Source organism: Balaenoptera physalus (assembly GCF_965194825.1).
Source record: "Balaenoptera physalus genome assembly, chromosome: 3".
Taxonomy (NCBI): Eukaryota; Metazoa; Chordata; class Mammalia; order Artiodactyla; family Balaenopteridae; genus Balaenoptera; species Balaenoptera physalus.
The window spans coordinates 67,589,019-67,603,569 of NC_138890.1; the positions used below are offsets into that span (position 1 = coordinate 67,589,019).

General features: G+C 46.4%; 1 protein-coding gene across 2 annotated transcripts in view; it reads left to right on the forward strand.

Moving 5' to 3' along the window:
- Positions 1–13,417: 13,417 nt before the first annotated feature.
- The window catches only part of P4HA2 (prolyl 4-hydroxylase subunit alpha 2), a 75,892-nt gene continuing 74,758 nt past the window's right edge, over positions 13,418–14,551 (forward strand). The window contains exon 1 of one of the 2 annotated variants that reach the window (XM_082455346.1): positions 13,418–14,252. The gene's annotated coding sequence lies outside the window, so the exon portion shown is untranslated. The remainder of the gene's footprint in view (positions 14,253–14,551) is intronic. The other variant, XM_082455339.1, reaches the window with a different exon arrangement.

Below are 14,551 nucleotides of genomic sequence, written 5' to 3' on the forward strand. Positions count from 1 at the left end.
GGAAACAGGGATGATCAAGATCGCTGTGCGTCAGAGACAAGCTCGGACTGAGGGGAGGTGGGGAGCAAGGACTACCGGGTCGTCCCAGGATCCTGTTGGGGCCTCTGGAGAACATACTACGCGGAGCTTGGTCCTTTGTGAGAGCACGGTAATGGAGGCCCAGCTGTCACCACTCCTGGGCTCTGATTTTGATCCCCTGGGGCTCTTCATCGAGGCTGGCTGCCAGAGTCTTCTTGGACTGGAGCCCTCAAGTTTGCAGAAGGGACAGCCCATGGTCCGGTAACAGAGGGAAGGAGGAAGCGAGGAGGAGAAGGTCCAGTTTGCCGCCCAGTTCTGTCAGGGTAACCAGAGCAGGGACCAGTCTGCTCGTGTCCAGGCTTAAGGCCCCTCTGCTGTTGTGTGAGCTAGCCTGGGCCTGCAGTGGGAGTCCTGGGGTTCCTGAGGCAGATGTGATTGACAGGCTGAAGGGCCCATCTCTTTGGAGATTTTGTACAAGTGTGTTTGCTTCTCCAGGCCCTGGTTAAGAGGTGGGAGACGTTTCTGCCTCATTTTTTGTAGCCTCCAGTCTACAGGGAGAGGGGCTTCCTACCCCCTTGGAACCTCAGTTTCCTTATGTGTAATAAGACCATATGTCTAGATGTGCCAGGAGAGCTCTGATTTATGCCTATTAGTCCAGTAGAATTGTTAATAGTGTTTCCCTTTCCTTTCAAAAGAATCCTTCTTTGAACAATATTTCCTGTGGTCATTGTCTTACTTAGCTTAGATTTCAGCCTCCCCTGTCCCCCAATAAAAAATCAAAGCCTGAGATAAGAATTTATGTGGAGATCATTTATTTATAGTAGTGATCCCAAGGAAAGGAGTGAAGGACTAGGGAGAGTGAACAGGGAAGGAGGTAAGGCCGACACAAGACTGTGTAATTGAGCTGGTCATTGGTACTGACCAGGATCAGTGACAGTGATGTGCTGTGACATTAGAGCTTGAGACCAAAGGAAAAAATTAGTAATAACTGATCGTATCTTAAAATTTTGTTGTTTTGTTCATCATGGATTTTTATATTGGTTTTGATTTTTAAAAATACTATGTTAAAATATTATTTATCTTGATTATTGAATTTCTTGGCACCCCCTTAAATTTTGCACCTGAGGCAAGTGCCTCACTCTTTTCACTTGCCTTAGCTTTTTCCCAACCCTAATTGCTGTGGGTAATTGGGATTTGATCCAACTGGGACCTTCTAAAGAGCCTTAGAGAATGAAGAGGCATTTGTTTACTAGTTCTGGCTCCACTGGTCGACTCCCCTGCACTTTCAGGGTGTACATGTGTGAGAGCCAGCAGGTACCGCTTCACAAAACTGTTTGCCATAGCCCATGAGTATATGTAAGTCCATACCTTGAACCACTTCGCCTGCCATACAAAATGAATGCCCAAGTACACTGCTTATAGCTGGACCATTGGGAGGATTTCCCTTCACCATTGTCCTTTAGGGCCACTCCTAAGTGGGGCTATGTTGCAGTAAACAATCCATTTTTTGGCTGATAGCACCTGTGAGACAGGGCTGAGTATTTTTTTCCCTCTATCCGTTGATTATAGAGAAACACCCCCGTAAGACCATAGGTTTGAGTTGAGGGAGAAGTGTTGGTATAGCTGAGGTGTAGGTGTCATGGAGTCTGAGCCTTCTGTTCATTAACTTACCTGAACTGTATGGACCTGCTCAATCCTGATCCTGACTCTACCATTTCTCTTATATGATGGATTGCTTATGTGCTTGCTTAATTTTATGACGTGATAGAATTTGACAATACCTAGCTCTTACTGGATATTTCTAGTTGCATAGACCCTTGATGTCCCATTGTCAGGTATAGCCAAATAGCTGTTTTTCAAAAGGCAAATAGCTCCCTGCTACAGAAGGCATGACCTTGCTCTGGCACCCTAGAGATCTTACTTAAACTCTTTTATTATGGCTTATCAGAGACTCTACCCAGCATCCTTATCACCATGAACATCTCTAGCAGCATTGATTCTGCTGGGTCATGTGGACCAAATGGCAGGGAACCTTGTACTATTGTTAGACACATTGTAGAGCTCTCTCTTGCTCTGGGCTTCACTCAAAGGTGGGAGCCTTCCAAGGCACCCATTAAATGGGTTAGAGTAGTATTCTCACCAAGCACTATGTCTTTTTATTAGTGGTAGAGGGTACAGGGTACAACAACTTGCCTTTACCTTACAGAGGATGGCCTGGCATGCTTCAGACTACTGGATCCCTAATAACTTCACCAATTGGCTTCAAAATAATATGGAATGAAAGAAGTGGGGTGAGGATATAGATGAAATAAGATTAACCGTAATATTGGTCCTAGGGGTTCATTTTACTACTTTGTCAAATTTTATATACATTTAACTCACTCTGGAACAAAAAGGTAAAAAAACCTTCACCAGCATGGAAGGCCCTCAATCATACTTTTTATCTCCCATCTTCTGGTATGAATGTGTCTTACTAGGACATCTGCTCACTAGGTTATGATATATTAGCATTATGTCATCAGTACAGTGGACCATCATGATGTTCTATGGAATATCAAGACAAAGTCACTAAATACTATATTGTGACAGAGAGCCGGAGAATTAACATAACCTAAGGGCAAGACAGTGATATGTACTGCTATTCATCCCACATAAAAACAAACAGCTTTTGATCCTCCATACTGAAGGATATAAAGAAGAAAACCTTTGATGTTGGTGCTAATCTCTGTAATTCCTCCAAGGAGGTGGTTTTACTTCTGATATAATAAATTGGTCAAAAATGTGGGTGTGTTAGAGGCTTCTGTTTGGTCCTTCCTACCATAATTGCTCTTATTTAATAGGACAGGGAGTAAATGTTAGAGTCTTGCCAGCTGCTCAGTGTATCTCTCCTAGTTATGCACTTAGGGACCAGGGAACTACTAAAGATCCAGTGTGGATCTTTAAATCCGTTAGACTTGCTTGCAGGAGAACTCCATTTACCACCTGGCTTTCATGAGCCCCCAGTATAACTGGGGGACCCTAATGGTGCTTCCTGTCCGTTGGTATCAGGGCCAGCTCGTACTCTGTATCCAACAGCTCTTGACAGCTCTGGGTCTTTCCCTTTCCTCAGGCCAGAGTTACTTGGGTTAAAGGCCACTGCTATGGACTGAATTGCAGCCTCCCCCCCCTCAAATTCATATGTTAAAGCCCTAACCTCCAGTGTGGAAGTATGGTTGGAGATGGGGCCTTTGGGAAATAATTAGGTTTAGATAAGATCATGAGGGTGGGGTTTTCATGATGGGATAGTGCCCTTATGGGAAGGGACACCAGAGGGATATCTACAAGCCAGGAAAAAGACTCTCACCAGGAACTGAATTGGCCAGCACTTGATCTTGGACTTTCCAGCCTACAGAATTGTGAGAAATAAATTTCTATTGTTTAAGCCACCCAGTCTGTGGTATTTTGTTATAGCAGCCTGAGTAGTCTGAGATAGCCACATATCCCTTACAGGGAAAGACTGGGGAAGTAATTATCATAAATACTTTTAGCAGTATAGGAGGGTTCTTCCTTAAAGAGACTTGGCCTCCTTTTCAATTAATAGGCTCTGAGCTTGTGAACTGGCCTGAATCTGGGAAATTTATGAGGAAATACTATTTTCCATTGTAGCAGTTGTCATCAGCCTTCTGATCACTAGCTCTTACTTTTGGGGGTGAGGTTGTTATACAAGTCAAGTAATAGTCATCTGCCCATTTATTTAACTCCTAGGAAAAGCATGGTGTATTAGCCATCACCACAGATCCCGTGGGTTGAAGCCCTCTGGTTGTCCCTTTGGTCTGTAATTACATCCACCCTGCCTCTGTTGTTTAAGTGTCACCATCCAGCCTCTGCTATTCTAGAATCCTACCATCCCCACTAACACTAGAGATCCGCACCTGTGCATTTTGTATTGCCTTAGTGAAGAGAGTGTCTGATGAACTTGGCTTGGGAATATAATCTGGTGATAGGTTCTCTGGTCTTGCGTGTTAAAAACAATCTAACATTCTCACTCCCCTGGGCCTTCTGACTCCTTTGATACTGTCAAGAAAGTTCTGGCATTTCCACCTCATTTCCATAGGCCATAATTGTATCCAAGTACTGAAGAGCCATCTCAGAAGCATATGAAGATGGTTTTATGTATCCTTGCTTGGATGTTAAACCCAGCGTAATGAGAGAATGCTTCCAGGTTAATAAATTCCCACATATGTTACCCCTGTTCCTACCAGAACATAGGTCCTGTCATTTTTTCAATATATATGCATTTCCTTGTGGATCAGGGACTGTATTTCCCCGCTTAGGCTATGCTGAAACCTAACTCTAGTATAGAGACCATGAGGGGAGGTAAGGAGGATCCGGAGGAGGGTAGGCGTCACCTCTGGAGCCGCTTGCCTTAGGAGGAGTCTTGGCAGGGATTCCAGGCAAGGAGAGGCTACTCTCCTGTAGTATGGGGAAGAGAGCTGCTGCTCCTGGCCTTGAAGGTTTAGGGGAATCCAGGAATTAAAAATTCTCAATTAACTGACCCAAATGTCCCTGTTCCATGTTCCAGGGTTCTGTGCATTTTGTATCAGGGCCATGACTTTGTCATAGACCTAACAAAGCTATGCATGCAGCCTTTTGTTGTGGCTCTCCTACCCTTATAGTTAAATCAATTAAATAAGCCCTGGGTTTGATTTCCAACACAGTCTGTCCTGTGGCTGCAGGAGATAAAGGTCTCTTTAAAAGCTTCTATGGAGGCCTCCTGGCTTTCACAGTGTACCTTGAGTTTAGAGTTGGCTGACCTGGGACTATCATTTTCTTTTTTCAAGGCTTCTAAAGCACTTAGCAAAAGCCAGTCAAGGCCATCATCCTTATAATCACCATTGTCCTCATGTGTTCTATGTGCCATAACCAGGGTTTCTCAATCTTGGCACTATTGAAATTCTGAGCTAGATTATTCTTTCTTGTGAGGGGCTGTCCTGTGTATTTTAGGATGTTTAGCAGCATCTCTGGCCTCTACCTATTAGATGCCATAGTACACTCTCCTAGTGGTACCAGACATTTAGCAGTGTCTCCAGACATTGCTAAATGTCCCCTGGGAGATAAAATAGCCCCTGATTAAAAAGCACTGACGCAAGCCAATGCTTCACTTTCCCCTTGCGTCTCTTTCTAATCTCTAATCATAGGAGTTCTGGTAAATGATGCTACTGCATGTTGGTATTATTACCATCCTACTTACTAACAGTAATGGGGTCCTTATCTCTGTTTGAAAGGGGACTGTTCCAGTTCTAGAATCCCTTCCTTGCAAGTCTGCCTTCTAGACTGCCTTCTATTTGGGAATGACTCTAAGGGAACAGGACTAAGGGATGATGGAGAGTAAAACAGAGAAGAAGAAAAGCAAGTACAAAGGTACAGCGTAGGGTTGTTTACAGCTGTGGGGACTTGGGGGAATGTGTCTCAGAAATGTCTAAGATTCAGAAGTAGGCAACATTTATCCATAGGTTCCCGCCCTTCTTTGGTTCAGGTGTGGGTGTTAACCCCCCAGTACTTCCAGATTGCACACCCATGCATGTTGAGCAGGTTTCTATATGTGTTCCATGCCTCAGCTTCCGAGGAGTCCAGGAGAGAAAGTGAGAAGTAAGCAGCACAACTGAGATTGGGATACCCCAGAGAAGCTGGTTGCTATATCAGTGGCTGGTTGCTATAAACAGTGTGCCTGGAATATCTGAAGTTGTGAGCTTGAGGTGTCCTATGTGGTCATCCTACTTATATATGACTACGGAGGATGCAGCCTGTGCTGCCCTTCACTGGGTGCTGCCTAGGAACATGAGGAAGGCTAGACCCTGGCAGCCTCATTTATAGGTTCAAACCCTGCCTCTGCTCCTTCTGACCAAAAGGGCCTGGAGTCAACTATGTGGGGCGGGTGGATCCATGGGCCACCCCCTGGCACCCAGGCAATCTGCTCCAACCCAGACACCTGCCATGTGAACACTAAACCACTGGTTGGGAAAGGCAGGTGGATGAGATTGGAAAGGTTGGCAGAGGATAGACCATACTTGACCTAAAAAATTCTTAATTAATAAAATTTAATTAATTTTTATTGAAGTGTAGTTGATTTACAATATTGTGTTAGTTTCAGGTGTACAGCACGGTGATCCAGATATATATATATCTATATCTCCATATATATATATATATATATATATATATATATATAGATATATATATACTATATATTTTTACATTTATATTTTAAAATATATATGTATTTCAGTTATATATATATATATTTTCAGATTCTTTTCCCTTGTAGGTTATTACAAAATATTGAGTATAGTTCCATGTGCTGTACAAACCTAAGTGGAGTCACAGTAGGACAGTCAGTTTAAGATTGAGCCTGTAGGGGAAGAACCACCCCTTGGCTGGGCCTCTGAGCTCTATCCTCCCAGACCAATTCCAGTGGGACCGGGTGAGACTACAAAAAGAGGGCGGGGGCAGTTTGGAAGGGATCTACTATTAGGCATTGCAAACAACCCAAGGCACTCTTGAGAATGAGCATTTGGAGAAGAAAGGAGAAGCTGGGCCAGAAGCTTGAGGAGGCTGGTGCCTCAGGGATAGGCAGGGGAGTGGACAGGAACACAGACTGAGAAGGCACTGCATGAAGTAGGAGGGGGAGGTGGTGAGGAGTCAGAACAGCCCATTTAGCTCAGGGATCCGAACCTGACCCAGGCCCAAGTCAGGCAGGTGTGGGGGTGGGTTCGTGCAAGCCAGAGTTTATGAACAGGTGCTGTGGGCACCAGCCTTGTCTACACCCAGACCCAAAGCTTCAGGGGTCACCTGGACTCAGCTCATCTTCCACCGTTCCATGCTCCATGGAGGAGCCTGGCCCTGTGTGAAGAGCTGGTGCATCTGAGCTGCACTCTGGGCTGTCTAGGGACCTTGACAAGCAGAGATAGGTCAGCACCCTTCAGAAGTGGCCTGGCAAGAGTCACCAGGCCATTGGTAGGACAGGCAATGTTCTCCAGGGAAGATGCATACTTGCGATTGCCCTGGGTGTTCTTGCCATGGAGATAGCTGACCAGCGTGTGACCTGGGCAAGTTTCTCAACCTTTCTAAGCTCATCCATGAAGTGAGGATAATAACTGTACTTCCTTTCAGGTTTATGTGAAGATGAAGGAAGAGTAATATCAGTTCACTAAGGACTTGAAGATGAAGACCTGGGACATATTAGCTCCTATGATATTTCTTACCCAATTTGCATCCTCTGAGACTTCCTCTGAGTCTGTAACTGTGCTCTGGCTTCCCATGAAATGTGCCTTTAGGCCAAGAATACCCTGGAGAGAAGCCGAGTGTCCTTCCACTGCTGCCTATATTGGTAAAGGAGCTGGTGTGTGGTGTGGTGCTTCAGCCTCTGAGCTTCGCTAACCCAGTCAGACTGGGGAGACAGACCTGCTCACAGGGCTGGTCAGTCAGGTCTCTGAGCCCACATGGCTGAGGCCAACCCCAGACCCTGTAGGAACAGGTAAGGCCTCTGGCAGCCTTTCCTGGGATTTCTAGCCTCTGCCTTCAGCCACAGATGGTCCACATCAGACAGGAGCAAAGATAAAATTTGGTTTCCAAGTACAGTTTCCTACTTTTGGTAGAGGGGGCACAGAAGGACAGTCCTTGCTTATTAGAGACCCCTTTACTACCCTCATTTCTTTTTAGACTTCCACCTCTTTTCAGAGGTGCTAAGGACTATTTTGTGGGAAAATTTTGAACGTTATGTGAGAAAATGATAAACCAGGAAATTACCCAGAGTTGTAGGAAGCAAATCAGGAGTTAACGTGGGGACTAAAGTCAAGAAGCTGTTACCCTGGGTAAGAATGAGCCCCAGGATGGAGCTGCAGTGCAGATAAGCTGGGCAGGGAGACCCACAGGTGGAGGAGGAGGCAGGGCACTCCCTGAGTGGTCAGCGGGACTCTCTGGGCCCATAGCCCAGGCTTCTGGGCCTCACAGTGCAGGTCACAACACCCCTAACTCAGCTGTTCATGGGCTGTTACCCCAGGGCCAGGCTGCTGTGCCACCAAGAGGGGCTGAGTCCTTGGCCGGGAAGGGAGGGCTGGCTTGAAGCAGCATCTGGGTTTCTCCTGCCCTCACCCCTTTCCTTGGTTCTCAAGGTGGAAGGTGGGAGAATAAAGCTTATCACACAGAGAACCAGAAAGAAGGACTCAGTTTTCATTTCTAGCTCCTTGGAGGGTCAAGGAAGCCTGTAAGAGTCTGGAAAAAGATCTTGAGGAAGCTGAATTTACAGATCAGCACAACTGCAATTATGGGGGCCTGAGGCAGGGCTGTCAGCAAATTTCAGCAGGGACTACACCTCATGGGGCCTTGTGGGCTGGGTTCAGGAGTTTAGACTTTGTCCTAAGAGCAATGGGGAGCCATGGAAGCTTTAATAGACAAGAGTGGCATAGTCAGATTTGCATTTTAAAAATCTTTCTTTGCCGTTGGGTGGAGAAAGGATTGAGGGGCCAGATGGGAGACAGGAAGGCCAGTCAGGAGGCTGTTACAGGGGCCAGGCAGGAGAATGTAGGGGCCTGAACTGGGGCTGGAGCTATGGAGGCAGAGGGAAGTGGGCTAGTTAGGGATTAGTCAGGGATGAATGCAGTCATGCTTACGAACTGGTCTCCTTGCTTCCACCTTTGCCCCTTACAGTCTATTCTCCATACAGCAGACACAGTCATCCTGGTTAAAACATAAAAGCCCAGGTCATGCCACTCCTCTGGCTTCTCCTCTCCGAGTAAAAGCCAAAGTCCTTCCTGAGGCTTACAAGGTCAAGGTGGCCAGTCTTCCCACCCCCACGTCTCTCTGAGCTCATATACTTCTACTGGCACCTCACTTACACCACTCCAGACATTTCTTCACTGCTCTTAGAACAGGCAAGCACATGTCTCCTCCTCCCTGCCCCATCCAGGGCCTCTATGTACCCTGCTCCCTTGGCCTGAAATGCAGTTTGCCCAGATATCCACACAGATGCTCCCTCACTCCTTATTTTCTACTGTAGTGTCCTATTTATTTCCATTAGGCACTGCTTATCATCTGTGCTTTTTAAATATGTTTGTTCAAAATGTCTCCTAGTATGTAGCACAATGCCTGGAACATAGTAGATTCTTAGTAAATAATTAGTTGAATGAATGAGTTGAGGTTGAGGTTGAGGATGCAGGAGTGAGGCAGTTGCCCTCTAGGCCTTACCTCCTCTTGAGGGTTTAGGCAGTATGCCAGCAGAAACTAGGAGAGCAAGGTGAGGAGGAAAGTGGTAAGAGGCAGGGACGCCCAAGGTATGTGTGTGTGAGAGAGAGGGTAGGTGCTGGCCCCAGGGCCCCTGCACCTCTCCGTGCCTGACCTGAGATCTGGGCAGGATGGTGGTAGGTCTGGGCCAGGCTCTGACCAAGGAGATAACAGGCTGTGTCAGAAGCACCAGGAAGGAATGGAAGGGGTAGGATGGAGGGCATGTGGATGGGAACTACTACTGATTTTGCCTGGGGATGGGCCGACCAAGGCTTTGCTCTAGGGGAGGGGACAGTGGAGCTGGGCCTTAAAAAGTGAGTAGGAGTTTGCTGAATGAAGAAGAAAGAATAAAGGCATTTCGAGCTTGAGAAAAGGTCTGAGGGTATGAAAAGCCAGGATTGCTCAAAGAATGGTGAACAGTCTTGTGTAGCAGAGGAAGTAAGAACGCACAGTCGGTCAGCAACCCGCAGTCCAAGAGGTCTTAAATGGTAGGCCTACAATTGATCGGTCAGGGGCTCTATCCTGAGGGCCTTGGGGCCATGTTGGCCAGGGGAGGGGGTCCATGAAGCAAGGGAATAAGAGAATTCTCCAGCTGTCCTGAAATGGACCCCAGAAATGCTTAGGAGGCAGAACCCCAGACACAGTGATGGGTAGGATGGGATGGCTGGGGAGAAGGTGTAGAGGATGATGTCCAAGTCTCTGGTTTGAAGGCCCCTGAGGTGAAGACGTGAGAGAGGGGCAGGTTTCGGGACAATAACAAGGGGTCGGTCTGGGGCAGGTGGGCTGGGATCTCTGAATTAGGGACCCTAGATCTGTGTCTCCTCCTGGAGATTCGGCTGCCCCGTCTCAGGACTGGGACCCTGGGTCACAAAGACCTTGTTCCACAGCTTGTCCCAAGCTTTTCATGGTCCAGCACATTTGGGGTCAGTCAGGGCCCCTGGGCAAAGAAGGTAGTTGGGGGACTGGGCAGAGCCTGGGCCTTGAAGCAGGGAAGACTGGCAGCTCTGGCACCACTCCTCTTGGCTACTGCCCACCCCCGCCCCTCCCCACAGGATGCCTACCTTGGCAAGTGTTGATCTGGTTGTGAAACCGTGTATAAGCCCCTGTGTCCTTGTCTTTTGAAGTAAAAGGCTGACTCAAGAGTTAGTGATTGGGAAATGTGAAGATGTAGAAACAAAGAATAGCTGTTGGGCTGGGGAAATGGTAAAAATTAGACTATAAATCTGTCACATGGCAGAATCACCGAACTCCCAGTTCCCTGAAAGATATAAAGGCCTGACACACATTACTAAGCTGTTTTTATAGGAAGCAGCCCCCCTCCCACCAGATGAAAACTGCTGACCCCAAGAACATAGACCCTAGACTGGTTAAAGACAGAAGGTTGATGATGCTTGAAACTTCACCTTATGCCAACCAGTCTGAGAACTGTCCACAAGCTGATAATGCCCTGCTCCTTGAACACTATAAAGCTCCTCACTACCCCCTCCAAGGTGGGTCACAGAGTCTCGAGGGCATTAGCTCACTGTGGCCCCCTTTGCCTGGCAAGGCAATAAAAGCTATTCTTCTCTATTTCACCCCAAAACTCTGTTTCCGAGTTTCTATTCAGCACTGGTGAACAGAGGCTGAGTCTCCGCAACAGTTGCTGCAGCTTTGCTTGATCATGATCTTGATGGTACCTAGGTAACTGGAGGACCCCTCAATTGGGGTGGGTAGGCCCTGTGTGGGGAGGTGGTGACTGTGGGATTAAGGCGAGTAAGGGCGCCTGCTGGGAGTGGGGAGCCAGGTTTCGGCAGGTTTGAGTCTGGGAGAGGAGTGGGGGCCTGTGCCTGAGGCTACAGGATTTTTTCACTGGAGATCCTGAGCCTAATAGCTTCCCCCACTGCGGGCCAGTCCTCTGCTCACCGTATGAGCGGGTGGTGCCTGACCTTGTCTGCAGACTGCATAGGCCTGCAGGACCAGGGCGCAAGACTCCAGCCACTCACTTCTCAGAGGACACTTGCACACTGCCCTGTGCTCCTTGAGGGAGGGGAGGGGTGGGGTCCGTGGGAGGAGCCTTGGAAGAAATTCCTAGGAACAAATTAAAGCAGGAACACAAGATCTATAAGAAGAAATGGAAATAAAAATATACCAGAGTACTACACTCTGTCAATGAAAAAAGTTAATCAATAGTCAACCTAAGAGAGAAATGAAATATTTTATTTGAGCCAAACTGAGGATTATAGCCCAGGAGACAGTCTGAGAGCACTCTGAGAACTGTTCGTAGAGGTAGGTGGGGAGGTCAGTATATATGTGATTTTGGTTAAGTGGATACTAGCAATCCAGCTCACATCTCAGTAGAAGGTTGCTGCTAGCCATGAGCAACAGACATCTTAGTTTTAGTGCTTTTCTCAGTATGGGAAGATGCAAGAATCAAGATTCTTAAAAATTTCTCCTGAAAATATCTAACTCTCTGAAGGCCTGTTCTGCCACTTTTCCCAGAACACAGAGTGCCTCAACCTGATCTTTGCCTTGAATTCTTTTCAGGGTCTACTGTAGGTCAGTGACTGCAGTGGCTAATGACTTGATTCTTGTAGAACTGGATGGTGGGCAACATTCTTTATTTTACAATCCCTTCCCTTTCGGTCTTAATTTCAACCAAGGTTTGGGGGCCATTTCATGACCAATTTGTCCCATGGCACTAGGAATGTTCATTCCCAGGTCAGTCAAGGATTTCATTGATAGGCCACTCAATGTGCTATTACTGGACTAGGCCCTGTTAACAGTAACCAAAGGCCTCTGGACTGCCTATCTCACTAGTCTGTTATGGTCCAGGAAATGGTTCTCTCTTGTTGCTTCTTCACATATCTAGAGTTACACTATCACACTCATTGATCTTATAGAACTATATATTTGGTCAGTCATTTCAAGTTGCCTAATCATTAATTTTATCTGAGGCTCAGTCACACATTTGGTAATGCAAGAAACAATAATCTGGCAAAATAGGCAGAATATAAGAAATATATCGAGTAACATTAATAAGGTCATAAGTAAGTATTTAAGCTAAGAACTTCCACTAGGTGGGGCCCAGTATTTACCCAGGTCGTCTGACCAGTCTATTCTGCACCAATCGCTATCTTTAAGGAAAATTATACACTGGCATTGTACATAAAGTTCACCGAAGATGTAGGCACATACAAGGCAAGTGGTGGTGTGTCATCATGACCCCTTACAGGATTGAGAAAGGAATGTTACCTTCTAAGAGTTACATGGCTGGCACCAGGAGAAAAATTGATGTTTATGGTTGAGGAGGTATTTCTGCCATTGCGGAGGTCTAGTTAACGCATATGGCAGCTGCGCAGTGCACACTAACGGGAGGGAGGAGGCTAAAGGGCAGAGAAAACGTTTTATGTTTAAATTTTTTTTGGTCTTGCCTTAAAATCTGAATTTTTATTTCATCAACATGAATAAATGCAGAATAAGCACAGATCACAGTATTCTCTGGGAGGAAAGGACTCTAGCCAGTTCTCCCCAAGTGAGTCTCTAGAATCAGGGCAACCCCAGTCATGGTTCAAAGGGGTTTGTTGTCTGTTTTTCCAGAGCCTGATACTGAGTCTAAATCTCTGGACAATTGAAAGTGTATGAGAATAACCTTGGCAAGTTTGTAAATGAAGAACAAGGAGGAGAGATTAGCACGTTAAACTCTTTAAGAGGTAATAATTAAATCAATATGATAGTTTCAATAATAAAATATTTCAGTGGAATAGGGTCCAGTAACAAAGATTCTTGCAAAAATATGAAAAGTTCCTATCTATCATTGAGAAGTTAATCCTCAGAAAAATGAGTGAAGGGTTTAGAGGAATTCTTGGAGGGAGAAGACCATTTTGTTCCATGTTCATTCAGCACCCACCTGCAAACACAACAAATGTTTGTTGAATGAATGCTCATCCCTGGTAATCAGAGAAATGCAAATTAAAGTAACTACATATCGCATTTTACTTATCAGATTGGCAAAAATGAAAAATAAAAACCTGGTAATACCCTGTGTTGCAAGAGCGTGAGGAAATGAGCACTGTCATGTGCTGATGGTGAGAGTGTGAATTGGTAACGTTGCCGAAATGTCGGCTTCCCTGTGCACCAATGCCGAACAGAAATACAGAGACAGAGATTTTGGAGGAAGAGAAAGATGGCTTTATTTTTCTTCCATGCAGAAGGGAAGACAGAGCTGGCAGTGCCTCAAGAACTGTGCCTCTCTGTCCTAGGGAATTACAGGGGGTCTTATAGGTGGAACCCGCAGTCCAGGGTAAGTGAAAAGGATCAAAGTGGTGAATGTCTTGCATTCTTCTTGCAATATTTTAAAACAGTTACTGCTGGCGTCAGGCAGCCTGGTAATTGGGTCTGTTCATCTCTGGGTTATCGGCCTGCGACCTTCTTTCTGAAATGTAAACAGCTAAGAGGGGTGATTTGCTACAAGAGAATGCAGCAAGAGTAAGTGCCAGGTGCAGGGAACAATTCATATGGAATCAGAGAGTAATTAGTTTTGCTTAGCTTTGTGAAGGACAGGTCTAGCTACAAGTGTTTGTTAGTAGTAACAGCTAAAGTATAACCAAGATTGATTAATTCTTTCAGGCCTGTTTATGCTGTTTCCCCAGCCTGCTCATTGTTTCTTATTTTCCTTGTTTATCAGAAGAGTCTCATTTCTATTTTTGCTGCAACAGTAACAGTCTTTTGTGGTTTGTGATAGTACAAAACTGAATATAGCACAACCGTCCATTACTCGGGGCTCACTAAATAAACGAGGCTGCTTCCTCTTCCGAGCAACCTAAGGAGAGGGTAGATCCACGTGACCCGGAGTCCAGGATGCGTCATCGAGTGCGAACAGCCACAATTCACCAACTCTGCTACCACTTATATTTTTTAAAAGTGCGAGTCTCTACAGGAGTGTGCAACCGAGCTGTGAAAGGCCAGGCTTCCGAGAAGGAGTGGCGTGTACTCTGGAGGCGAGTGTTCTTTTCTTTCTACTAAAATCTTACACACACACACACACACACACACACACGCCCTGCGCGCTCCCTGGTGGGGAGAGTGGGAAAGGAGAAAGAAGGAAAGAATACATTAGGGTGGGGGTGGGGGCGGGGGGATCGGAGAGGACGGGAAGAAACCCGGAAGAAAGAAATGCTGAGATTGCCGGGAGGCAGGTACCGCCCCCAGCCAAACCGGTGATCTCCCCAGTCCTATCCCCCGCGGGGCAGTCCCTCCTGCGGCTGCTAGGGGCCGCCCGCGCTCGTGCTGGTGCCCA